Raw genomic sequence first — 26199 nt, 5'->3', positions numbered from 1 at the left:
CTTCCCCCCCCCCCCGCCCCGTCCACCTCCCATCACATGAGCCTCACGTGTTGGACAACGCTCCAGCCTTCCCTCGTTCCCTCCCTCTCTCCCCGCTTCTGGCCACACAGGCGGGCGAAGGAAAGCGACGGAGCGGCGGCTGGAGGGAGCCGCCGCCGCCGCCGCGGCCGCCGCCGCTGTCTAAACGTGACGGGAGTGACCCGGCCTGCCTCGCCTCCCTTCTCCCACCCACCCCTCCCGCGCCCTGGACTCTTCTCCAGCTTCCGACTTGGAGGACTCCCTGCAGGGTTGTGGGGGTTTTTTGTGGGGGGCGGCATGGTAGGGACGAGACGGGGTGGGGATGGGGGAAGAGTCTGGAACTGGGGTGCTTTGCCACTGAAAGGTGCAGGGTTTCAAATCGGACCGAGAAGGGGGGGGAAGGGGGAGTCCCCAGTTCTGTGCGTGGGTAAGGGACTGGTTGAGGTTGCTTACTAATGAGGAGAAGGCACTTTAGACATGCTCAAAGTCCTTTCCCCCTTCTATATTAGGCCTTCTATCCCCCTCACCCCAGGGTGAGCCTTGGCATTAAAAACCTATTTTAGAGCGGCACCCTGGTGAGGCCCGGCTCAGATTAAGACCTGGCCTGCTCACTCTCTGTACTCTCTGGCCATATAGGGCTGCAAGGTGAAACTTCCCAAAATAAGAAACATTTAAGGGGGGGGGCATGCCATGGCTTTGGATTTAGAAAGAAGCAGTGTTTTAGTCTAGAAGAAGAGCCAGGCTTGCCCGAGGACTGCACCCTTTCACACACACACACACACACACACACACACACACACACACACACACACACACACACACACACACTCAACTGATGTATTTGAAGGGCAGGCTGGGTTCTGTCCTACTCTGGATTGCCTCAGACATCCCAAGGCTGAGTCTTTGGCAACTAAGAAGATTTTCCAGGGTTGTGCCATGAGTCAAAACTCGAGAATAAGGTACTCTCCATTATTTTCTATGAGGGTGTGGAACTTCCAGGAACGCACAATGACTAATTCAATCAGGTACAGGTAGTTAAATCTACATATAAACTGGATACATAACAATTTTGACAGTGCTGATTTTTTTTTGTGCAAAACATGCTAGAGAAGGATGGGTTAAATCATCTTGCTCGAGCTCCATGATTCCACTCTAACTTGAGACAATACAGCCACAACTGTTTTCCTTAACATTTTCTAGAGAGGAAAGAAATCTGGTGATAGATATAACTTTGGCCTTTTATTACTGTTAAGTACCATTGAGTTGCTTCCAACTTAGAGTGACCCTCCTAGGGGATTTGTAATGTTCAAGGAGCAGTTTACCATTGATACATGCACGCACACATGGACACTCACTCTCTCACTCTCCTGCAAATTACTATGCCCAAGCAGGGGTTTGAACCCTGAGTCCGTTATCATAGAATCGTCGTAGGGTTGGAAGGGACCTTGGAGGTCTTCTAGTCCAACCCCCTGCCCAAGGCAGGAAACCTCATACCATCCTGGACAGTCCAATCTTTTCTTGAAAACCTCCAGCCACAACATCGAAAGGCAAGCTGTTCCACTGCTTAATGGTTCTCATGGTCATGAAATCCCTCCTTATTTATATCACATGGGCTCTCAGAACTTGTCTTCAGTTGGCCAAATTGAGCCCTGACCTCTTCACTATATGTAAAAGTATCAATACGGGGGGTTTTTTTAGTTGTGAAGGAAAAGTTATCCTCCATCTCATTTACAAAATAGCAGAGAGGCCATCTTTTTAACATCTTATTTTTCCCCACATTAGAGTTTGGGGGGAAAATTACATTTTAGAAGATTCTCTCTCCCTGCTCCTCCAGGTGGGGAGTCAGTGTAGCTCTTGGCTATCCTGGCTGGGGGATTCTGGGATTGCTGGACTATTCAAGAAACTTTTCCAGGTCCTGGCATAATCTAAATAAATATTTGGCCTAAACTTTAAATAATTATTTCTTCATCAGCTGTTTTCATGTGCCATCCAGTAACAGTACTTTGTGTCTGGGTGGCTCACAGATTCCAGCCTGTCTCCAGTCCTCTGATATACACATGTTACCATGATGAGTGATATTGATCATAATAAGCTCTGACAGTAGTTTCAGAAGTGAGGAATTAGTCTGGATGGGATCTCTGGGAAGGGGGGGTGTCTCCTGTCTGTTTTAAAAGAGATAGCATTTTATTAAACCTGTGATGTAACAATCTCACCAGGAAGTTGTTTATATTAATTAACTACCATGCATGAAATAGCTGATGATTGTTAGAAGAATTCAGGTTCAGGAGGGCCAGAGTGAGGACAGATAAATCAGGCTGTTCCTGGCCTGATCAGACTATTAACTGGGTTTAAAAAAAATATCCCCAATGGAATGGCTCTGGGCAGAGAGAAAAGCAGCCCTCAAATGGAGCGCTTTGGTGGGAAAGGAGGGGCTGCTCTTTTTTTTGGAAGGCTTTCTCTGGGAAACTCCGGCAAGAAGTAGTGAGCCAAGGAAATGGCTGGGGATCAGAGAAGGACGACGACTCTGGACCCACTGCAGCTGAAATCTTTTTGCCACCTACTGACAGGGCTGGGTGCCAGCTGTGATGTTGGAGGCTTTCCTGCAAAGACAGAAACAGGGCAGGCTACATCTGTTCCCAATGTGTTTGGTGGTGCTTGAACAAAATGTTTGAGTTTCCCTCTAATCTAGTCGCTGGGGAGCTATTAGACCATCCGGTCCAGAACTTAGTCAAACAACACAGTTCCTTCATGGCATAGAAAAGAGTTGTGTAAAGAATGAATTACTTTTCCTGTTCCAACTCCCAATGTCCCTCAGTTGGTATAGTTTGAAAGCATTATTTTTCTAAGCTCAGCTTTTACACCCAAAGGGTCCCATATGTTTTTTAACACTGGTGTTACATAGCAGGGAGCAGGACAGACTTCTGCCTGACATTTAGAGAGCCCAAGCTATCCAGAGCAGATGAGAGGTGGGCCGCTGTAGCCATCCAGATGTTGATAAGACTGTAGCTCTTTTGGTTTGTTACCACAGGTTATGCTGTCTAGGAATTATGGGAACTGCACCAAAGTACAGTGTGCCCTCAAGTGGAGTCTGGCAGGCCAAAATCCTCTGGAGGGTTACAGGTGCTGGTTACTCCTGGAACAAAGTGCACATCAATGCACACCATTGAGTACTGCGAGGGCAGAGAGTGCCCTTAGCTAAATCTCATGGATGTTTCAGCCCAGTGAGATCTGGAGGGCCCCGCATCCTATATGGCCACAGTGTTAGGTTCGTGGATATGTTGTGCAGCCTTATATAGGGCATGTTCTTATGTGAAACTTTGTCTTTATATGGCAGAGTGTGCCACCTCTGTCTCTCCATCTGTCCCCTTGTAGGCTCTGCCATTAGGCTGCCCAAATAGCCACATGATACTTCATGGCCTTGCTGAGTGCCCACATCTGTAGTTGGATAGCCCATTTCTCAGCCTACTCAAAGGTTACAGCATCCTGTGCATGATCTTTATTTCCATTGAGAAATGATGTCTATGAAGGAAGACTCTGGTGACAAAACCTCACGCTAGCGTTGCTTTCCAGCAGTGTAATAGGCTGCCAAAGTCCCTGGTTGAATGAGTTCATGTGGTATCTGGGTCAGAGTAAGAAATCTCCTGGAACCACATAGGTTTTTCATATTTACAGATGTGACCCTACAAGGAAATCCCCATGGAGGATGAGGGGCAAAGAGAAGGGTTTTTCTCCCTTTGCCCACTTCCCATGCTCCTGTGTCCATGCACATTTATCCTTTCCCTCTAAGTTCCTTGCATGCACACAGTGAAGCCTTCCTCCTCCCCAATGACATGGCCAGCAGCACAATGTCAAAAACATTTTGAACCCCTGGTTTTAAACAGTGGCACACCCTTCCATCCCTGATAAATTAATGTGTTTCCAGGCAAGAATAGCCTGATTGCTATTCTTTTATTTATTTACAATATTTGAATCACGATACATTATGACACATCTGTTGGTGTTTTCCAATGAAATGTCATTGGATCACCTGACCACAGGGCAGAATTAGATAAGGGCATCCTTCCTCCCTTTCCTCTTTCTTTTCTAGCTTTCTCATCTAAACAAAAGCTGTGGGGTTGCCCATGGTGTCATCCTACAAAGCTTTTGTGCATGTTCTGTGTCCTTTTACAGGTAGAGCTAACTGAGCCCTTGATTGCTTGTTGTGACTAGTTTGTGGGGCAGTTTGAGCATAAATATGCCGAAGAGTGGACTCTAGAGAAACCAGAAATAGTCATGTAGCACCTATAAGACCAACTAGTTCTCATTTTTCATAAGCGAGGTGATTGATGCAAACCATATGCCTGGACAAGAATTTATTTTGTTCTCTGGAATGAATTTCAGGTGTTCAGGACTGAAAATGTCCATCTCTCCAGACACTCTTTTGCTCTTTGTCCATCTTGGCTGATTATTACCAGAAGGTCTAGCCTGAGAATTTGGAGCCAGTATTCTCCGTATTCTCCTGAAGGACAGCTGACTAGCAGTTTCGTAGAAATAGTAGTTTATACCTCTGTATGGAATCCAGCTGGGGCTGGATCCAGAGGTTCCTAGCAATTTGAGCAATTTGAGGCAGTCTCCTATTTTTGGGTGATGTGAGTAAGTCTACAACTACTGGCCAATTGCTGGCATCTCTGGATAATGGAACTATTTTGATTTCAGAGTACAGTAGAAGGGTTTGGTCACCTTTTGGGATGGTCTTTTCCAAGAGAAAGTCAGGTAGGTGCATCTTTGATGGTTTTCCTAGCTTTCTTGATGCCACTCATCATGCTGTCTTTATGGAGAGAATGAATTGCAGGTTGAAGGCACTATTTTGCAGTGGTCTGATTCCTGTTTAGACAGCAAATTCCAGATGGCTTTTCTCTCCTCGGGGGCTGTAACTCCTTTGGAATCCTTTGGGTCTTCCATGTTTTTTTTTTAACTGATGGGAGAAAGTTGTCTGGAGGGCTGGAGTGAGCTGTCATTGGTATTTGCATGGCTCTCAGAAATGCATTTCCATCAAATGCAAGTGAGGTTATTTTGAATGGGTACTTGAACTTAGTGGCCTGGATTAAAGCCAATAAACTGAGGCTGAAATTCATCCCAGAGCAAGGGGGGTGGAAATGTGTGGTTAATAAGTGTTTCACCCGTCTGGCTTGGTGGAGTTCAACCAGCAATTCCCAGACATAGCAAGTTGGTACTCTTGGGGTGTACACAGGTTATGTTCAGTCACCTGAGGCCCAGCTGGCATCAGAGACACAGAGTTCCTTTTATCAGCTTCAGTTAATATATCAGCTATGATCTTACCTGAAGAGAGATGAGCTGAATGTTATCCATACACTGATAAAATCCACATGCTCCAGAAACTTCACTGGCTGGAAATAAAGCAATGAGATTGCTTGTGGAGACTGGCCACTGTGAAGACACCACTCCAATGCTGTGTCAACTGAATAGATCCACCCAATTTAAAGTACAGTATTAATGTTGACCTTTGTAGGTAACCTACAAGCAGACTGAACCTACATGTAAGCAAATGTTCCTGTCAAATTGTTAGAATCGGCTTTAAAGGCTTTTCTCTGAGCAGCCCCCACAAGTTGAAATGGGTGGTTACAACAGTCTTCTTCATAGTGTCTCCCCATTTGGAAAAAAAGAACTGAAATCTACCGCCCCCTGTAACCTTGAATGAGTTTCTTACACTACTGGAATTTTGGACCACTCTTTTTTGCAAACTGCTCCAGGGCCTTCAGATTTGAAGGATGCCTTCTCCCAACTGCTGTTTGGAGATCTTTCCACAGGTATTCTATGGGATTCAGATCTGGGCCCATTGCTGGCCATTTCAGAACTCTCCAGTGCTTTGTTTGTAACCATTTCTGAATGCTTTTTGAAGTGTGTTTCGGGTCATTGTTCTGCTAGAAGACCCATGACTTCTGGTGGAGTTTCAGCTTTCTGACACTGGCCACTATGTTGTGCCCCAACATTCTTTGGTACTCATCAGATTTCATGATACCATTCACAGTCAAGGCATCCAGTACCAGAAGCAGCAAAACAACTCTAAAACATCTTTGAACCTCCACCATGTTTGACTGTAGTTACTGTGTTCTTTTCTTTGAATGCCTCATTTATTTTTCTGTAAACACTTCCATGATGTCCTTGACCAAAAAGCTCTACTGTCCACAGCACATTCTCCCAGAAGGGTTGTGGTTTTGTCACATAAGTTTTGGCGTACCCAAGTCCTGCTTTTTTATGCCTTTGTGTCAGCAGTGATGTCCTCCTGGGTCTCCTGCCATAGTGTTCCTTTTCATTCAGATGGCGACGGATAGTGCAAGCTGACACTGTTGTACCCTGTGTCTGCAGATCAGCTTGAATTTGTTTGGAAGTTAATCTGGGTTCTGTATCCACCATTAGAACAACCCTTTGTTCTAAGGAGGTTAGTTACAGTGCCATAGGCTGAAAACCTCTTGATGATATCGCACACAGTGGACACAGGAACATTAAGATCTCTGGAGATGGATTTGTAGCCGTGAGATTGTTGATGTTTTTCCATAATTTTCTCTCTCAAATTCACAGACAACCCTTTACAGTTCATTCTTTTCTCCATACTCAGTGTCACACACAACACAAAGGTTGAGTCAACTTTTCTCCATCTGAACTGGTTGCAAGTGTGATTACTGTATTGCCCACACCTCTTACTTGGGACAAATGTGTCTAAATACAAATTAAAGGAGCATCACATGTTTGAAAAGCAATTATTTCTTCAATTTAGACAGGGTGCCAATAATTTTGGCCAGTGCATTTTTGGGTTTCTGTGTGGGATTGTATCAGATTTGACTTTTTTATCAGGTTTTTTTTTTTGTGGTGTTCCAACGCAAACCAAAGAAATGAACATATGAGTAGCAAAACATTTGCAGCGGCAACAGTTTTCTGAGAGAAGGGCTGCATTTTCTGACAGAATTGCAAGGGTGCAATACTTTGGCCATGACTGTAAATGTTCTAAGGTCATTTACAGGCGGGAAGTTTACAAATCAATTCATATCCAATCAAATAATCTGTTATCTTATCAGGCATCCTAATCAGGAACTGACACAACAATTCATTCAATAGCTGTTGAAAAAAAAACAACGATCATGCTATATAAGTAAAATAACATGCCATTTGACATTGAAAACTAACACATTGAATACAGTTCTGAAGTGTATCGTAGCATATGGGTAAGGGAATTAGAATCTTATATTGTTAATTTTTTGCATTTCCAGCAAAGCTTATTATCATTAATTAATTTGTATAGTAGTTGAGGCCATGCATTAGTTATATTTGGGTCCTTTTAAGGAGAAAGGCTGGATAAAAATATTTTGAATAAACTTTTAAAAAATGAAAAATTTTATTGATGGAGAGGTAGAAACAGGCCACCCTTCTGCTGGTTTTATCTGGGGAGCTGTCTTTGAAAGGAAAAGTAAATATGGCAAACCTCAAGATACTGTACAGTATGTAGAATTTCAGCTGGCAATCCATTTTCTCTTTTGAGTACCAGCACAGTTTTGGCAACCATGTTGAACAAGGTGACGCCTACTCAGTGCACGAAAGGTATATTTACCTAATAAGTTAACAGAACATCAGCACCTTTGCCAAAGGTTTTCCTAACTTCTAAACAGGGTCAGTTTATTGGCAGCTGGAGGTTTACAAATACAGTTATGGAGAGTTACTGGGTAATGTTAAGAAAAGGCAGGAGCTACGGTCAGCAGCTGGAGGGCCCAAAAGAAGTACTGCACAAGGTTGGAGACATTGAAATATGATTATTGGAGTTCACCACTACTGTTGTAACAAACCTCTATAGGAAACTCCTCAAAATAGTGTCATGATGCCAGTGGTAAGGGATGATGGAGGTTGCAATTCAATAACAGCTGCAGGACCGTATGTCCTCCATCCCTATTTTAAAATTGTCTGGCAGGTGGTTCTACAGTGTAGCTCCTAAACATTGATTAACCAAGCTACTCCAATAAATAATGGGACACCGAAGGTGTTCTTCATTGGTAATTTACGCTAGCTTACTGCTGGATGGCTCTGTTTTGCCCCAGAGATCATACTTGCCCAACAAACACTCACTATCATTCATAGATATTTATTTAGGAACATAAGAAGCTGTCTTATAATGAGTCATATAATTAGCCCTTCTAGCTTGGTGTTGTCAACTATTTCCAGTAGGATCCCATGATTTCAGATCAGATGCTTTCCAAGCCCTAGCTGGTATACTCTGGTGGTCTCCCATCCAAATACTGTCTATACAGGCCTGATGCTACTTAGCTACTGAAATCAAATGTGATCAGCGTGTTCAGAGTTGCATGGGGTTTATAAATTGATAGCTGTTTCTCATGGCAGTATTCCATGGGATATGTGAAACTGATTGATCATCATCAGCATGTGTATACTTTCTCCCTTCATAACTGGAAATTGTTTGGCCGACTGTGCCTGAGATAGAAAAGATGACAGAAGTCCACAAAAACACACAGGAAAAGCACCTGGAAAAGCACAGTTTGCTGAGATAATACTTTCTCTTGCATACTTTCTAACACTAGGTATCAGTGGGAGGGGAACTTTTAGGACATAAAAGAATTCTCATTTCTCACTAACATACTGGTAAAAATATTTTAACCATCTCTGGCTTACCCCTCCCACTCTTCCTGTTTGTTTACTTCTCTTCCTTTGTCAATATCTCTCCCTCCTGACCAGTTCCATGTGACAGGCACAGAAGGATGTCTCTCCCACATGGCAGACCACATGGTCTCTCCTTGTTTTTTCCTTTTATTCTTCTGATTGTAACTACATATCACAACTGTAAGTAAAGAAATATTTGTACTTCAAATGTTTCCAGAGTGAATTTTAACATATAAAATGCTAGTCTACTTCGAAAAGGGATGAGCTACTGAGACAAGCTATTCTCTCATGCTTTCTCTGTAGAGTTGTTGTTTGTGCCTAAAACTCTGCTAACTATTAAAGGAATTAACAACATTCTCCAATACAATCTTCCTGCCTGGCCATTTATAGCTAAAATCTAATATGAGGATGTTTAAAACTATGCATCTAAGGAAGTTCAGAGCAACACTCTTTTCACACTGAAATACAAATAGAATTGGATTGATACCGACTAGCTCTCCCTTCCTCTCATGCCAGTACACATGGTGGCCTCATTCCTGGCCACCACCTGTTTAGTGCCATTTAAAGGTCCCATACACATGGCAGTGGCTGGAACGTGTGATCCAGTTCCCCAGAACAAATATCTGAACATGTAAATATGAATCCCCGTTTCTGTCACTCACACAACTGTACCACCAATGAAGCAATCTCAAAATCACTTTCACATTCTGAATTCTATGTCTAGATACATATTTGTTTAAAAAATTACCTTTTAAAACTTGGAAATAGAGATGGACATAAACTGCTGGTTTGATGGCTTAGTGTGGTTTGCCTCCTGGCCGAACAGCTGATCTGTGGTTCCGTGTCCTGCCTTCCAGCAGGCACCCATTTGAAGGCAGCACCCAGAGGAGGCAGGACAGAGCATTGCTGCTGAATAGACGCCTGCTGGAGGAGGTGAGGCACCGAACCTCAGATCAGTTGTTTGGCTGGGAAACTAACTGCACCAGATTAATGAACCAGTGGTTTGTGCCCATCTCTGCTTGCAAACCACAGCCAAAGACTGGGGTAGACAATTTCTGCATAAAAATCCCTAGTTGTGTGGTTGCAAAATTTATATATTTACTTGGGCAAATTGGAGATACTTGCATAACATTGCCTGATGACCATGTGCTAATATCATTACAAAACCAAGCTGAGTATATTTTCTTTCTGTTGCTTTCACTTCTCTTTGCCCTTACACACTCCTTTTTGGTCAAGTGATTATGGACTATATACTGGAATCAAGGAGTGACAAGAGACTAGACAATTAGAGTATGATAGAAGAGTAAGGGAGACGGAAGGTCATGGGATCTATCAGAAAGCAGAATAGATGCTGGGAGCAGTCATAGTATAGGAGGGAACAAGCATTCTCATCTGTTTTATTGACATTGATTATACAGACATGTTAACATTTATGAAAATGTTCATAATTTATCTTTAATCAAAACATAGCAAAAACAATATTTATAAAGTCATAAAGAACATTTTTTAAAATGCACACAAATTTGTTTTAAAGTTAATTTTTAACTTCCACTCCTAGGATCTAGGAATATATACTTCGTTAAATGGAAGGTAATGTTCTCAGAAATTTCATAGTCATTGGCTCCCCATCCCTACACCCCAAGTTGATAACTGACCTTCCTGTGGAGAATAAGGCATGTACGTAAGTCCTACTTATTTATTTTTTAAATTCTACTGATTTAATTGGGACATGGTGGCGCTGCAGGTTAAACCGCAGAAGCCTCTGTACTGCAATGTCAGAAGACCAGCAATCGTAAGATCAAATCCATGCAACGGAGTGAGCTCCTGTCACTTGTCCAAGCTCCTGCCAATCTAGCAGGAAAGCATGTAAAAATGCAAGTAGATAAATAGGTACCACCTCAGTGGGAAGGTAACAGCATTCCATGTCTAGTCGCGCTGGCCACGTGACCATGGAAACTGTCTTCAGACAAACACTGGCTCTACGGTTTGGAGACGGGGATGAGCACCACATCCTAGAGTCGAACATGACCGGACTAAATGTCAAGGGGAACCTTTACTTAGTGATTTAATTGTGGTTTAAATCCCCCTGAAACATTCCATACGTCCACACGTGATGGCAACCACCATAAAAATATTAGGTCAAAGGGTGACTTGTCCTGGCAACTATGAAGTCCAGCTTAAACTCCAGAAAAGCAGATCCAGTATGCATAGTGAAATCTCACAAGACAACTGTGCTGGGGAATTTAAAGCACCATGTTCAAGATCACTTAGGTAGAGAGATTGATTGAGGGTGTCATTTGTGGGGTACTGGTGGTGGAATCTGGGTCTATTGGCAGATGCCCTGTCACGTTACCTGTAAAAGAAATAGAAGATGTGGTGGGAGTGGGAGAGGATTTAGCTGTAGTAAATTTCTTGGAAAATGTATTTTCATAAGCAGGTTTTTTTCTATTTGTATCTTACCCCTACCCCCATCTCATATCCAGCAGTTTCATTTCAGGTGATTGACACCAAAGGCTTTGGAGCAGCCATGCCAGATATCAAGAGACTTCTGGAAGTTAAGGTTATCTGGGGTAGGAGAAGTGATACATAAGTAAGCAACTCTTTAGCACATGTTTGACCTATTCTTGGGGCTTAATTAATGTGCGGAACTGAAGAGTAGATGGGGTTCTAGTATGTTCTGATGTAACATGTATTTTTGTCTGTTCAGTGCAGCTACCCAGAAAGTGATGCCAACTCTTTTGCTGGGCTCTAGCCAGTCAGAACAACCGGGGGGGGGGGGGACAAAACTATTTTAGAAGGTGAAGAGAGGCTAGGATTTTTTCTGGGGGGAGGAAGGTAAATAGTGAGGCAATAGTCTTGAACTGCAATGACCATGGAGAAGCGTAAGTCCTTCTCGAAATCTCTCTCTCTCTCTCTCTCTCTCTCTCTCTCTCTCTCTCTCTCTCTCTCACACACACACACACACACACACACCATATATATATATGTACACACACACATTGACTCCATTAATGTTTCTGGTATAGTACAGCAGTAGATTTTAAGAACTACCATTGGTTCTTAAATTGTTGTGTGGAAACAACCTCCTACAAAAATTATTTGCAAGAATTTGCAGCAGAATCCAATCCCTTGAGAATGCATTCTTGTGCTCTGTATTGCGTAAACAGATAACAGGAGATAAATCCCTGGACCTGGTTTATATCCTGTCATTTGCAATGATTTCAGCCCATACCACTCTGGTATTATCAATGTTCTGCAAGCCCAAAGTTAAATAAATCATACACAAAATAAGGGGGGAAAACCTGATTATCATTGGTGTGTGACATACCCATCCTATGAGATTTTAGGGTATAATTTTAATTTTATATAGAATGTTTATACTCTGCTGGCAGAGAAAAATCCTGAAGTAGATTCCAGCTGCAGCAGCACCAGTAGACATAATAACAGTAATCACCGGAGATACCAAAATAAAAATGTGCAAGTGTTATCTGTAAATTTAATAGTATTTTAATAAATAAATGATAACTTAAAAAGTTATTTTAATAATTTTATTTTAATTTAATAATTTCTGTCACAGGATAATTGGGCTGGCAAGGGAGCACTACAATGAGGGATCCACCACCCCATAAGATAGTCCATTCCATTGTCAAAGGGGTCTCACTTTTAGGAAGTTCATCCTAACGTTTAATCTGAAGTAATGAATTTAAATTAAAGGAGTTTCAAAATCCCCTTTCCTTTAATTTAAATCCATTACTTCAGGTCCAAACTGAAACCGGAGAAATCAAGCTCACTCTGTCTTCTATGTTACAACCCTTCAAATATTTGACAATGGCATATCACTTCTTAGTCTTCCCTTACAAGACACCCAACCTCCATAACCACTTCCATAACCACTTCTGAATGCCCTTATTTAGACACATTCACAATATCCATCTTAAACTGTGATACCCAGAAAGGTTAGCATTATCTTAGTCCCTGAAATGTCAAAACCAAACATGAGCCCAGTGGGTGAGTTCTGTGAGGTCATAGAGGTGAAGCAGCCACAGCTCGAAGAGAAGATAGTGCAACACACAAGCAAATACCTTTCTGCTGAACCAGTGATCTTTGGTATGAGCTGGGAATGGGTGGAGACAGCAAAATCTAATGATTTCTCTCTCCAACATCACTCACCCTGAGATTTAACATCTTGCTTGGAGGGGGGGGAGGAAGCGTATCACCCTGACAGCTGGCAACCCTTTAGGTCAGTGTGAGAAACCCATTTACTTGAAGGCCCAAGCTAAAAAAAAAAAAAAAGATACCATGTGCAGCATCATGATTTAAATCTCTTTTCTTAAAGTACGAAGTGAATTTGGCACACTCACATAAGAAAATAATGAACCCTAGTCTGTGGCCTCCAGTAACTGGCTTCCCACATTTTAGCTTCTCATGATGCTGTAATGAATGTCTCCCGCACTGCAAAGAACATTCTTTATATCAAGTTTCAGGTGTCCTGCAAACTGAGAGAGATGCATGTTATTTTTGTCATTACCCCATGATGCTTCAAAGGTCTGATCACAGCAAAGTGAAGTGAAGTTCTGATTCCATGGTGAAAGAAATCACTGAGCAGATGAGAGAAAGACTGTTGAAGAAAGGCATAGTGCTTGATGGCCAGAGACATGTAAAAAGAAGACAGATTTGCACAGCATAAGAAAGTCGTTTGCCGGCTGGGAGATTCTATAACTAGGTGGGGTTTTTTTAAAGGAATTTTTCCATGCTCTATGAACCAATGTATTGCATGGCAAGCATATTGCAAGAAATAGATTTCAATAAAAGTGGGATGGCGTGGTATTGGGAGTGGTGGGATGGTATGTATCTGTCATGATTTTAGAGTGTTCCATCTAGATGAAGGTTACAGTGCCCTAATTTGATCTTTGCACTATTGAGGGTCAACATGGGACTCAGCATTCCTCCTATAAGGCTTCTGGGTGTCAGGCATGCTGAAGAAGTGTTACCTGATGCTTGGAAATGCACTCCCTTCCTTGCAAGCAATAGTGGATCGGAGCTAGGCAAATCAGCCTAGTTAAGTCAGGATACATATGAATGTAATTGTATGTGTCTGACAGATTTATCCCAAACCTTTTAATGTGGAAATCAATCTAATTCTTCTAAAGGTGTTAAGGACCAGAGTGTTCATTCTATTGAGTTCAGTCTTATGACATATTCACTTCGAGATAGCTCTGGTGCTTGGTGAAGCTTTTCCCCAGATGTGTATGCAACAGGTGACAGTGTAGGATAAGGATGAATCCTTACATACCCATCTTTGGATGTAAGTGCTGCCTAATACAGTGTTGCTTTTTTTCTGTGTAAGCAGGCAAATGTTTAAGCTTCATGTTAACGGGGAGTGGGGGGGGGGCAAATATTTAGCTTCATTAGACTGTAAACATTTTTATGTGGCTCAATCTAAACACATTACAAAGCCCTCTGAAATCTATACTGGGGAATTCCTAAGCCTGGGGCAAGTTTATTTCTGTTCATTCTTCTTTGCCAGGATTCAGAGCTTCTATGAACCAATGTATTGCATAGTTCTCAGGGCTGTCCAACGAGGCCTTACAAATAGCAGAGAAGAGAAGGGAAACAAAATTCAAGGGAGATAGGGAAAGTTACAGAAAATTGAATACATACTTCCAAAGCATAGCAAAGAGAGACAAGAGGACCTTCTTAAATGAACAGTGCAAAGAAATAGAGAAAAATAATCGAAAGGGAAAAACCAGAGATCTGGAATAAGAAAACTGGAGATATTAAAGGAACATTTTGTGCAAAGATGTACATGACAAAGGACAAAAATGGTAGGGACCTCACAGAAGCAGGAGATATCAAGAAGAGGTGGCAAGAATACACAGAGGAATTATACCAGAAAGATCTGGATGTCCCGAACAACCGAGATACTGTGGTTGCTGACCTTGACCAGACATCCTGGAGAGTGAAGTCAAGTGGGCCTTAGAAAGCATGGCTAACAACAAGGCCAGTGGAGGTGATGGCATTCCAGTTGAACTATTTAAAATCTTAAAAGATGGCACAGTTAAGGTGCTACACTCAATATGCCAGCATGTTTGGAAAAATCAGCAGTGGCCAGAGGATTGGAAAAGATCAGTCTACATCCCAATCCCAAAGAAGGGCAGTGCCAAAAATGCTCCAACTACTGTACAATTGCACACATTTCACACGCTAGCAAATTTATGCTCAAAATCCTACAAGGTAGGCTTCAGCAGTATGTGGACCGAGAACTCCCAGAAATACAAGCTGGATTTCGAAGAGGCAGAGGAACTAGAGACCAAATAGCTAACATGCACTGGATTATGGAGAAAGCCAGAGAGTTCTAGAAAAACATCTACTTCTGCTTCATTGACTATGCAAAAAACTTTGACTGTGTGGATAACAGCATATTATGGCAAATTCTTAAAGAAATGGGAGTGCCTGACCACCTTATCTACCTCCTGAGAAATCTATATGTGGGACAGGAAGCAGCATTTAGAACATATGGAACAACTGATTGGTTCAAAATTGGGAAAGGAGTACGACAAGACTATATATTGTCTCCCTGCTTATTTAACTTATACATAGAATACATCATGCAAAAGGCTGGACTGGATGAATCCCAAACTGGAATTAAGATTGCCGGGGGAAAAATATCAACAACCTCCGATATGCAGATGATAGCACTTTGATGGCAGAAAATGAGGAGGAATTAGAGAACCTAGTGTGAGAAGAAGAAGGCAAAAGACGTCCTTATCACAACAATACACCCACAACAAAAACACACTGATCTCCATAATCACCCATCTCCTGACAAGGACAAAAGCTGATCCCACAGCTACAGTATAAATACTCAACTCCCAAACAAACAGCACCAGAGCACAGAGTGCTACTCCTGTCCTCTGAAGATGATGGCCACAGAGACTGGCGAAATGTTAGGAACAACAACCTTCAGAACATGGCCAAAGAGCCCGGAAAACCCACAACAACCATTAGATCTTGGCCATGAAAGCCTTCGCGAATTCAAAAAGATGTAGTGTTCATTCTAACACCATGCCCCACTCTGTACACCAAAAGGAAGAGAAAATCATATAACTAGAAACAAAATGGCATTTGTGGCAGCTAACAGTACACTCAAATGAAGATGAATTCTAATTGGAAAAAAAAAGACTAAACAAACTAAAATGTCATTTACAACAATTTAGCTTAAATGTCAAAGTCCTGTCTGAACAGAAGCCCTCACATGCTTTGAAAGGGCAACAGGGGAGGTCCAGATGCTGGAAGTGACTGCTGACAACTTATTTTCTTCTGTCCTCACCAAACATTGCCTTGAAGGTGGCAGAAACAAGAGAAGAGCCTTCCAAGAAGATCTTTAAACCAGGGCAATTCAGTGCTGGAAAATGCAGTTTTCCAAATAGCTTGATGCCAAGTCATACAGCGCTTTATAGGTGGTAACCAGTACTTTAAATAGTGCCTCAGAAACAGACTAGTGAAGTCACTAAAGCTGCCATAACATGGCAGCCACATATTCCCTGTACTGTAACCAATCCTAGTCAACAACCTGACTACTGTGCTCTAGACTGGCTGAAATGTATGGACATTTTTCCCATAAAGGATATATTTTAGTAGTCCAAGTGTGATGTAACAAAATTGTGGGTCACTACCACTAGAACTGATCCTGTTTTATGAGCACTTCCATCAGCACAACCTCCTACAAGTCAGCTTCCTATTCTCAACAAATATTTTGCTTGTTCGTGGTGTAATACATAGTACTTCAAATTTAGGAATTAATTCTGATGTTAACATCACACAACAATTTATCCAGTCCTTGAGAATAGGACGATGTTCGGTGTTGCCCTCTGATCATATCTGACTTGTGCAAGGACTTGTACTGTACAGTCACACAGTTCTGAGGCATTACTGCAATTTATAATTTCACCTGCTCCTTAAAAGGACACACCGAATAGAGAGTGAGGGAAAAGGTTATGAGGCCAAGTGATATATTTACTTTCTAGCTAGTGCTGCAATACTGTCTGAGGTCCATAGAGCAAGGCCTTTGTGCCCCATGTGTTAACAGTAAGTGCTAATCTGTTAGAGTAACTGGTAATATGTCCTTAATTTCAGTGACAGGCTAATGGCTTCTTCTACTGGTATGTCACACAAAGGCAAAAGGACAAATGCAGCTCTGCCTAGAGTATTGATAAAATGCAGGCTAAGATACATTGACCCGTTTGTTAAAACAGCAGTTCCCAAGCTTGGCCAATAGCCAGGAATCTCAGAAATGTACTCCATTTGGGGACCTCGATTTGGGAACTACGGTGTTAGCAGACCTTCCTTGGGGCAGCCTAAGGAGTTGGCTGGATGATGAGGTTGGATAATGTAAGACACTTGTATATCCTTAATGAGCAGCACCTCTTTTTTTCCCTTGTTGTAGGACTCCTTGCTTCTGCAGGGAAAGTCATTCTGCTTAGTTCCTTATACTTGCCTGAGTATATGATAGGAGACAAACAAAGATTGGCAAAAAGGTCCAACCAGCTAGGCATAGGTAGTGACACCCAGAAAGTTACTGGAAGGATAATACAGTAGTTGGTACATGCTCTCAAGTTGCTTCAGACTTCTGACCTCCAAAATGTTGCTGTTGTTAACAGCCTGCTTAGGTCTTGCAAACTCAAGACTGTGGGCTTCCTTTTTTGAGTCAATCCATCTCAGATTTGGTCTTCCCCATATCCTATTGCCCTCAACGACTACTCTTGATTGCTGTAAGCATCGCATTTGAGAGCAGGAAATATGTATGAAGGACATATGCAAATTGTGGCACGGGAGAGTCATTTCAGCATCACACAGTGGGTTGTGCTTGCCTCATAAATTTCATGTTTAAACCCAGTTGGGAGTGTGAAAGATGAGAGGAAAAACTCCTTTAAAGGGGTCAGAACCAGAAAAAGACTTCGGCTGAGGCAGACGGCAGAGCTCAGGACCCTTTCTCTCTAGTCTTCTCTCTTTTTGGAAAGGTTCAGGAACTGAACACCTGTGCTGCCTGCAGAAAGTCCCAGTTTTAATGGACAATCTGCAGTCCAAAGGATTTGGGGTAGTAAAAGTGAGAAAAGGCTCTGCCTGAAGCCTTGGAGAACTAGGTAGAGAAAACCAGTTTTCCCTATTTAAAGCCCTCCAGGCAAGTTGTGTTACAGCTCTCCTACCAGCTAGCGTGACCCTTGTCCGTTTTGGCTAGAGTAAGTGCAATTGTGTCTAAATGCATCTTGGAGCCACCAGATTGGGGGATTCTGGAGTAGATCATATTACACCCGACTGACCAATGGTCTGACTCAGTGTAAAGCAGCTTGGTATGAATCACATTCTTTATGTGTAGATTCTGGATTTTCCCTTGAGTTCAGCCATGGCAAAATGGGCCACTTTCTCTGATGTTTAGAAGATGCCAGACAAAACATTTCAGTGAAGATCTCAGAGCCAGACATAGGAGTACTCATAGAGTCAAGTTCCACGTCACTGAAAACAATATTAGAAGCCACCTATTCTGTTTACTCCTGGTGTTTCAAACTTTCTGGTAACCACACAGGGTAACAGTGGATACCACACTTCTTTCCAGGAGGAGGAAAACAGTCTCAGAGTGAGAAATACAGCCGTCCCACAGCAGTGGTAGTCTTACGTTCATGCTAACTCTGCAAAATAAGGAGCTCTCCCCTGCCACTCAGGCTACAAAAGGTGTCTGTGGCCCACAGCTCTCTTGCCAATCCACTCCCAAGGCCAGATTTCATATTTCTATCTTGTGTCCAAGTGATGTATTCCTTTTAAAATTATTGGTGAGATCTGGCATAGCTTTAGTTTGGAAAATTATCATTTGACCCCGAAAATGGACAGGGAATATATGTTGTCTGGGTTTTATTTTTTGTGTGTGTGTGTCTCTGAGTCAGCAATTTGCGGTCTCCACCCAGATGTGGTTTGGAAAACAAGCACTGTAGTGTTCCCACTCATTTGCAAAGGGTGCGTTGGGTGCATGTCTTGGGTTGATTACTTCAGATAATAACTGACCTAAATTTCCAGCTTTCCAGTTAGTTCCCAAGAATGACATTAAAACTATACTGAAACGATGTTGTCTCTGAACATTTTAACCCGTTTGCTTCTTTTTGGTCAGTGGTCCTTGCACGAAATATGGCATTGTCAGCAGGCCAGCTGGGAGAAGGGAGAATGGCAGCAGTTGCTGCTTATCCTCAAGACAATGTAAACAAAGTACATGTCAGGGCAGATTGGTGATCATGTCTGCAATGTGGAACCACATGTCCAGAAAGTAACTAGTGTGCACAGTTAACATTACAGAGTCTTTTCAGAGCAATTAAGAAATTTTTTCATGAGTTCTGGATCTAGTTATGCATGCCATAGTGCAAGGATTCTTCTTTTGTCCTAATGCTAAAGAGGAAAAGCTTAGCTGACACATATATGACACAAGAAGATTGTTTAACTAGGCAAATTCTCCACTATACCATTGTTTACAGTACCTGCCACTCCTGAATATTTTATTTATTTCTTTGATTGATTCATTGATATACCACTCCTCTAATGGACACACTACTCTGTTCATTTTACAAGTTAAAAACTCAGAACCTTACACGACCCCCCCCAATAGCAATATATTAATATGATGGTTCAAGAACCTAGAACTAAAATCATAGCAAAACAAGCAAAAGAACTAATTTAAAAATTACTATTCACAACATTTGGGGGATGAGTTACTGACGGCAGATTTTTATAGCTCTGTCTTCACTAATTTCCTAAATGTCAGCAGCGAAGAAGCCTGGCACACATCAATTGGGAGCTTATTCCACAGATCATAGACCACCGCCGAGGAGGCCCTGTCCCTTGCTGTTTCCTTTTTGGCCTCCCTTTGTTGTGGCCACTTTTAGCAACCGGGATTGAGAGGAGTAGGTGAAATGGGTAGCTGTTTTCTGAGACAGGTGTTCTGACACATTTTGAGGTCCTAAACTATTAAAGGCTTATTATAGGGAAGTGAGGGCAGGCAGAATGAGTGATGTCATGTTGCCAGAGCATAGGACTTGCATTATAGATGGTCTTGATCCTCCCAAATTCTTAAGTAGATTAATTTGGAATAGGGTACCTCTGGAGCACCCTGGAGCTTGCATTGTAAGGATGGAGCCAAGGAGGTTAGAGAAGAGGTGTTGGAATGATAGCTATAACTGTGTCAGGCAGATACATCTTTATAGGAAGTTTAGTCCGTGGGCAGCAAACTGCTGCTTTACAGGGCTAGCCCTGCTGTTAGACAGAGTGAAGAAGCTGATCTGGTAGAACTGGCCCCGAAAAGAACAAAACCTACTAATCTATAGAAGGCTACAGCATCCCCAGCCACAAAGATTTCAGCTCTGTATTTCCTGCTTTGTAGCTAATAGCAGAATCCTGTACATACCTATTCAGAAGCAATCACCACTGAAAGGCAGTAGGGCTGACTTTCAGCCTTAGTTTTTACATCAGCTTTAGAGAGCATAACCGTGTATATTTTAAAGCAATATACTTTCTACTCTACTAGCATTCCATTTTTCCTACGTTCTTTGGAACTAAACACTAAGCTGCTTCCTACATGAAGTCCTACACTTTCTGCTTTCCTGAATCCAACGCTTCATTGACAGTTTATAGCATATGTCTCTGCCAACTTGCAGTTATGTAACAGTGGCATGATTTGAATGATATAATCCTTTTTATAGGATTCAGGAGGTGGAAGTTAACAGTAGTCATACTGTGCTATCAAGCCTTAGATTTGGCACATGAGGCTGTTTATCTGCTTTGGACAGCCAATTCATACAGAATCTAAACAATTAGCTGCTATGATCAGTTGTATCTAATCATGAGGTTTTGGGATATTTTCTTTCCTTTCCTTTTTTTTAAAGGTGTGACTCAGCAGCATGTGCTATTTTATCCAAGCAGTGAACCTTTTTTTTAAAAAAAAAAACCTGGTAGAATAAAATGAAGCATCCTAGGTACAGGAGATAAAACACCAAGGCCAGTACCCTGTTGGCAATTCTCGAGCCTAAAGCTCGGTGGGCATAGTGCTCATGGCGGCATGTGTCCTAAGGCCCCCTACTGACATGCAGCAGCATTCATGGGAGGAGGGAGAGGACGTTGAGGATGACTGCAGTGGTACCCTTCTTCTAGAAGCACCACATGCCTTCACTCCATAGGATCATCCCATATCAGCCAGTTGTGTGAATAATGCCTGGCTTTGGACTGAGGCACTGTGGGAGGAATGGCCAAAGTGATTTTCCTGGCCAGTTCTCTCATAGTACTGTGCCCACAGGGCCCTCAAGGAAAGGCGTTATCCACATAGCTAGCTAAGAAATGGCCCTGCTATGCAGGTGGGCAAGCAGTGATTTGTGGAAGAAAACCCAACTCTGCAAATTAGAGTGTGTGAAATGGGCTAATAAGATACTGGCCTAAATAGCCTTAAAATTATTTTTAAAGGAATGGTGCTCTCTGGTCCTGTTAAATGCTGTTTGTATCAAAGGCAGGGCAGTGCTGCCATCTTTCTTAAGACGGAATAATGCTGGATAAATGACAGCACAATTGCTTTTCTGGTAACTTGGCTGGTGGAACACAAAGCTGAAGTACTTTTCCTATGAACCCTGCCCAAATCATCCTTAGGCAACTAATTTGGCTCTGGTTTGAAAGGATAGAATAATGAGCTTTTCTTCATCCCCATCTTGCATTACTTTCAGTGAACTCAGGCTGTGACTCTGTGGTCAAAGAACATGGGATTTGCTCTGCTTATAAAACAGGTGAATTCAAAGTACCTTTTAATGACTACATGACAAAAAACGTTATTTGAATTGATCCAGTCATTTTTGCTTCCAACGCAGCTTTCTTTCTCTGCCACGTGGGGGCTTCTACATTTTCAAGCGGGAAGGATTCGAACAGGATTTTCCCCATGTGTTTAATTGCTATACGTTGTTGTTGTAATGATGGAGGAGGGGGCATGTCTGTAGGTGGTGTTTTGGTGATAATAGATAGTTGGGGCATGATATTCAGCACTGGGGCAAAACACCCCTGCATTCTTTCCTCTTTCCTGATTACCCTCTGAATTTTAATTATTTTTACAAAATTTCCTGCATTATCTGAGATTAGTGCTAGATTATCTTATCACTTTATCACTGTTATTATTATTTTCCATTTTTACACTCTGCCATATCTCTGTCAGATTAGCAGAGACAGGACCAGATGAAGAAAGAAAAAGAGAGTTGTGGGCTGGAATGCAAATTGCATCACATCCAGTATGAACAGTGATCTCCCTATTAATCTGCAGCCTCTGTGTGAACACTTACTGAAATTTCAAATATAATACAGGTTGCGAATCAAATTGCAGCAATTTGTATTACAAATGCAGTGTAGTTGCACCCTTAGTATGGCCTCTATTCTTAGTTCTTCTTCTTCTTCTCCCACCATATTATGCATGAGATACATGGCTGATCATTTTTTTGCCTTAGATTGTACTTTTACTTTGGACTATAAAATATTCAGGTACAGAATGTATTCCGGCTGTACAGGCAGATGCCTTCAAACTGTGTTTATACTGTTTCTTACGTTTTGCAGAAAAAAGTCTGCACAGAGATACTATGAGGATAGGCTGCTTATGAGCTGCAACTGTAATGGTCAACTGTCTCTGGGCTGAAACTTTTTCAGCACCCCACCATGTATAAGAACATTTTGGTGGACTCCCTGCCCTACTGCACACATTATATGGGTGTGATCTTATTGTCCCCACTCAGTTCTCCACTCAGATAACTGTGTCAGAACCTACTAGTGAGAAAGGCAGGATAAAAACCAAACAAACCCAAACAACATGGAAAGAAAATACAGTAGTAGGAAAATGTTATACATTCATATTTCCATAATTAGATTTTGGTACTATTTCAGCTGTTATTTCTCATACAACTTAATGATCAGGTCGTAACTATCATAAAGTGCAAGGAGGGTAGACATGCATCCTGTGATGGTTGCTTGGGCAGGGTGCCTCCCTATAGGGGAGGGGACAGGGGGCCTGGGTGACTGCATTGCGCTGTCCCCATCAATAGGTGGACCCCCTCCCAGCCCCATAAAGCCGCCGGAGTCGAAGCTGGCAGCCTCTGCTGTCTGAGATCACAGCTGCCGGTAAGCGCGCTTGGAGTGGGGCTGCGGAGGACGGCTAGGGCTGCCCCCCCCATGCGGCCCAAACCAAATGTATGTGCGGCCCAAACCAAATTTTCATCTTCTAATGTGGCCCAGGGAAGGTAAAACGTTGGACACCCCTGGTCTAGATGGTAACCCAGTGCCATCAAGACAAGGGAGGGAGGCAATAGGGAAGTTTGGCAGGAAGGACAAACCAAGATATTCATTAAATTGGGGGAAAGTTCATTGGTTTGGGAAAGTTTGGGTTCTCTGGTTCACAACTGGCGCAAATCAATGAACCAACGATTTTTGCTGAATTTCCTGGCTCATTTTTGTATCTGTGTTCATCTCTAATGATAGTTAGCATATACTGTATGGGCTGACCTCTGGGAGTGGAAACTGGTGTGCAACATCTTGCTTGGTTCTCATTCTAGAAAGAGATGGTAGGAAACTAAATTACAAGGCACTGTTATACATAATAACACACAACTAAATTACCAGATTAGTAAGTAAAATAAATAAAACACATTCTTCTCTGCCCCACCCCATTGTTTTAGCTAAAGTGTATAGAGGTTGGAAGTAGTAGTAGTAGAAGAAAACAGAAAGAAAGCAACTCCATAATAGAACTGTGTCACCAAAGAGAAGACTCTCTGGAAAAGACCCTGATGTTAGGGAAGTGTGAAGGCAAGAGGACAAGGGGACAACAGAGGATGAGATGGTTGGACAGTGTCACCGAAGCGACCAGCGTGAATTTGACACAACTCCGGGAGGCAGTGGAAGACAGGAGGGCCTGGCATGCTCTGGTCCATGGGGTCACGAAGAGTCGGACACGACTTAATGACTAAACAGCAAAAAATAGAACTGATTAGGAAACACTACAGGTTCTCACTAGAGTGCAGAATCTGTAATAATTACTAGTAGATGACAGGCATTATTTCCCTCAGGATCCCACATCGCCTATAAACCTGCTCATCTGTGTGTTTGCCACAGGATTTTGTAAATTAAATGAGTTCTAAACGCTGTCCCTGTTCAAGGCTGCTGTGGGATGGGCACCAAGCTGAGAAAGGCTGTTTTAGCTGCTCTTCCTTTGCATGTGATGTGGTAGCAGACTCAGAAAAAATGAAAAGATGTCAGAAAAACAACTCAAGGTCACTGTTTCTGCTGCAAGGACGAACAAAAGAAACGTGGTACAAAGTATGTGAAAGCACTGAGTACTGATGGAGATGCAGAATATGTAACGTGTATATACATACAATAGCAAACAAATAGCAGTATAGCTAAGGATCAGGAAACATTTGATCCCATATGACTCACTTCTGTGGCAACCACATATAGACTTGACATCCATGATGTTTTGTACAACCTCTTGAAAGCGTGCAGAATATGTATTCTAACTGCTTTAAAGCCCAGGATACATAATGACCTACTTATGGGGGAGAAAGGCAGACAGGTAAAGATACCACCAGGTGCTTGCTGCAGCTAAATGGTTTCCTGCCTCCTCCCACAGGGTCAACCAAAATTAACTGTCCTGTAGAAGAGAGGGGGAGAGGCCAAGAAGACATCAAGACCTCCTCCAGCCAAACTATCTCGTCTTGCCTGAATGGAAAAGACTCTTGATGCATGCTTTAATATTTCTCTTGTGACATCACTCATATATTTTAGCTACAGAATAAGAGTTCTTTTGGATCAGAGGAAAGGTCTATATAGCCTGACATTCTATTCATACAGTTGTTGCAGGAAACCTACAAGCAGGACATACAGTATGGGATCGCGCCTTCCCACCCATGTTGCCCAACAACTCATACTGACAGGCATATTGCTTCTCATACCAAAAGTAAGAGTTAACATGAGCAGTAGCCTTCTCCTCCATTAATTTGTCCAGTCATGCTTTAGCTGTCCAAAGTGGGTGTGTGTGACATTCACAACCTTTCATTACAAGGCAATAATTGTCACAATTTAACTATGCGTTTTATCAGAAAGCGCTCCCTCTAATCTTTCCTGAATACTCTACCGGTCAGTTTCAGAGTAAGAACCTGGTCTCTCATATTATGAGGAGAAAAACTAGACAGGGGACATTTGTATTGAATGGCTTTCCACACCCATCATTCAGCACAAAACCCCTAGGCCGAATGATAGGAGTCAGAGCAGAGCCCCAAAGAAGCAGGAGGTGGAGTGGCCTCTCTGCCTCCATTTGTTTCCCATCCCATTCCTGCAAGTGGGCAGAGAGAAAAGTGCCTTCTCTGCACTGCAGGAATCACAAGGTTCCCTGAGACTATCAAAGGTTGGTGACAGAAGAGGGTATGTGACCTGTGATCCCAGTGAAAATTGTGACAGTTTGAAGTACAGTGTGGACTCTTGCCCTGAAAATGGCCTGGAATAATTAATTATTCCACGTGAATGACATCACTCAATTTAACTACTATAGAAAATATCCAATTGATCCAAATCAACCTGGGATAATAAATGACAACCTATTCCTAGCTTTCTGTTCTTTAATCAGTTCATAACAACAGAAGGACTTCGCTTCTCCTCCCTTGACTGCTAAATTTCCTCAGGTGAGGGACTCTTATGAAAAGCCTGTCAGAAGTCTGAGTAAAGAACATTTACCAGGTCACCCTTTTCACCGATGTTGCTTATAAGCTACTTTAGAATCCTTTGCTTTCTGAAAGCATGATATAAATAATTATGAATAATTCTACTGTAGCTTCTAATACATTGTAATGTTGCATTCGTCTGAGAACATCAAAATATACACAAATATTACCTTCATTAACATCTCCTAAAACCAGAGAATTGGAGAGTTGGAAGGGATCCCAAAAGCTGTCTAGGCTAGCCCCTCACATCAGAAATCCTCAGCGCAGTAGGAAATCCACAGCTCATTTCTCATTTTCTAGTTATTCTGAGAAACAGAAGCTACCGCTTTACAGTAACTCAACCCCTTGATCTATCTAGCGAAGTATTACTGATACTGACTGGCAAAAGCATTGCACAGGTTCAGGCAGCAGTCTTTCCTAGCCCCTCATGCATATGCTGAGGACTGAACCCGGGACCTTCTGTGTGGAAAGTTTATCTTTCTGTGTTTTTGTTTTATACAACAATAAAAAACTTATCAAAGTTGTGGCTGGCTAAATGGTGAGATTTGAATTTGGCTTCTTAGGTTTAATTTCCAGTGAGGTGTCTGTGTTTGTTTCTTTTGTTACATATAAAAATAAAAGACTTGTGGCACCTTAAAGATTTAACTTATTTATTTCAGTGTCAATTTTTTGCAGATTTCAATCCACTCATATGTCTGAGGAAGTGTGCTCTAATCCATGAAAGATTGCACTGAAATAAACTGAGATACCATGA

General features: G+C 42.2%; 1 long non-coding RNA gene across 4 annotated transcripts; it reads left to right on the top strand.

The window, feature by feature from the left end:
• Positions 1-25: 25 nt before the first annotated feature.
• LOC140704346 (uncharacterized) lies at positions 26-26199 on the top strand. 4 transcript variants are annotated; one of them, XR_012083495.2, is made up of 4 exons: positions 26-977; positions 8755-8859; positions 10238-11269; positions 24359-26199. It is a non-coding gene; the product is annotated as an uncharacterized LOC140704346 (long non-coding RNA). The 4 variants fall into 4 exon arrangements; XR_013541611.1 differs by having other exon boundaries at positions 26-8859; positions 10238-10356; positions 11177-11269; XR_013541610.1 differs by adding an exon at positions 13225-13402 and having other exon boundaries at positions 26-8859.

This window comes from Pogona vitticeps, chromosome 2 (genome assembly GCF_051106095.1).
Source record: "Pogona vitticeps strain Pit_001003342236 chromosome 2, PviZW2.1, whole genome shotgun sequence".
NCBI lineage: Eukaryota > Metazoa > Chordata > Lepidosauria > Squamata > Agamidae > Pogona > Pogona vitticeps.
This window is presented reverse-complemented; position numbering and strand designations above follow the sequence as displayed.